This window comes from Chrysochloris asiatica, unplaced genomic scaffold, assembly GCF_000296735.1.
Source record: "Chrysochloris asiatica unplaced genomic scaffold, ChrAsi1.0 scaffold00039, whole genome shotgun sequence".
In the NCBI taxonomy this organism is placed as follows: Eukaryota; Metazoa; Chordata; class Mammalia; order Afrosoricida; family Chrysochloridae; genus Chrysochloris; species Chrysochloris asiatica.
Window position 1 is genome coordinate 16,614,560 of NW_006408557.1, and position 2,274 is coordinate 16,616,833.

Below are 2,274 nucleotides of genomic sequence, written 5' to 3' on the forward strand. Positions count from 1 at the left end.
TGCCCAACTTTTACATGCGTATGTGGCTATTGAAAATACTATTACCTTGGAGGTAATAACTCTAAATACCAACAGAGAGGGAAGGAGTCTTCACATAAAGTATCTGTACACAGGGTAGATAAGGGAAGGGCAACTTAGACGTTGGCTGCCTAAAATGTGACTGGCTTACAAGATTTCAATGGAGGAACTTAGTTTAATAGTGTGTGGGGAAAGAAAGAGTCCCCACTGAATAGTTTTCCTCTTGTCTAGATTGGTCTGGTTAAAAGAGATGGAGATAAGATCCTTATGATTCAATAATGAATAATTGTTATCATGACTAATTGTGACTCTTACAATTGTAAATGTAGAAGTTTTGTAACAAAAACAGGGGAAATGGTTAATCATACAATCCAGAAACAAAGGACCCTATGATCATCAAGGGAGAAGAGCATAAGCGGAATGAGAGACCTTATCCAGAGAAGCAGCGACACCAGAGATGGAGACATGGAGAGAGGGAGCAAGGTCTGCAGTTCAAGCTCACCAGTGGCTCCTGAAAAACCCTATACAGGGTCGCTATGGGTCGGAACTGACTCAATGGTACTTAACAACAACAAACAACATCATCATAGAGGTAGTTACTGCTAGAGTTTGTGAATGTACTCATAAGAGTTTCTTCATCAAATTTGTTGTTAAGTGAAATCAAAGACTGGTCAAATAAATGGGTTTTGTGACTGTCCAATATTCTCATTTCCACATCAGTGTTGGTACAGCTGATACATGGAAGTTGGTCCATTCCAGAGTGTCCAAGTATCATCACTGTACGCTTCAAAACAGAATCCTGCTTGTTTTGCTTGGTCATAATTTGACTGTTACTATTTAACATGTGAAAGGGAGGGAAAGTAAATAATTCAGTTGTAAGAAAAACTAACTAGCTGATGAGTTGTTCTTTATTTAAAATGGTTTTTAAACATTTTAAATAAAGCTCATAGATATAGTTAATCACTATTGGTTCAACAAATACTCATCGAGGGCCCACCATATGTCATGATCAGTGCAATGCAATGTATTCACAACATTGAACAAAACAAAGTTCTTACTCTCATGGGGAAGATGGGAAAAAGGTGAATAAGTGGTATGTCCATATGACTACTATGAAGAAAATACAAACAAAGTAGGAATCACAGGGCCATGGTGAGAGAGTGGTGATTTTAAGTAGTGGTCAGGCAAACATCTCATTGAGGAGGAAACATGAGGGAAGCAAGATATCTGAAGTTATTCCAGATAGGTGTGACAGCAAGTGGAAAGGTACTTGGTGGGCATTTGCTCAGTATATTGAGGGCCAGCAAGCAACAAGGGGTAGACTGGAGATGAGGTGAGAGAGGCAGCAGTGGTGTCACAGGTCACCATTAGGGCTTGGGCTTTGCTCCAAATGAGATAGAATATTAAAAGGTTTTGGGTAAGGAAGAAACTTTTCTGATATAGAAAGAATCACTCTACTGTGTTGAGAAATGATTATAGGATAGCAAGGGTAGAAGCAGACTTGTTAGAAAGCTATTTTACAATATTCTTAACTAGAGATGATGGTGGCTTAACTAGAGTGAAAGATGGCAATGGTAGAAGGGAAAAAAGTGTTCAGGTTCTTCAAATACTTTACAGTTGCCAGGATTTGCTAATGTAAGGTAAGAGAATGAGTGGAGTCAAGGAGAACACCAGTGTTTAGGCCTCAGTCACTGAAAGCATTGAGTTACCATTACTGAGATGTAGCAGGAAAAGAATATTTGAGACAAATCAAGAGTTTGGCCGTGCAAAATGGTGTTATTTAATTGTCTCCACCCTCATCACTCACAAGGATGCCTAATAATAGCAAGCCTGGTCTGCCTCTCCTCTCCTTTGCAAATGGCTCCGTGGCTGGAAGAGGCGGACTAATAGCTGGAGTTAAATATATATACAGATGAATAATACATAGAGAACAGCAGTACCAGACAAGAAGAAGAGCCTGTGAAAAACTGACAGCTCCCTAAGTCCTTCACTCTAGGATACAGTTGTCTGCACTGCATTCACTTTACTGTTTTCTGTTTTCTAAGTCTAAGACCTGTTCAAGGGCAATCAGAGATTTGCAGCCTTTTCCTTTTTATTTTTCTGAAGGAAAAATGAAATCCTGAAATAGTAACCTAAGAATATTATTCTTTGTCAACAATGTAGTCATGGAGAGAAGTAAAAATAAGTTCCATAGCAACACATTTCTATGAATTATAGATTTATAATCTCCAATTTTGTCATCCCTCTAGTAATTTA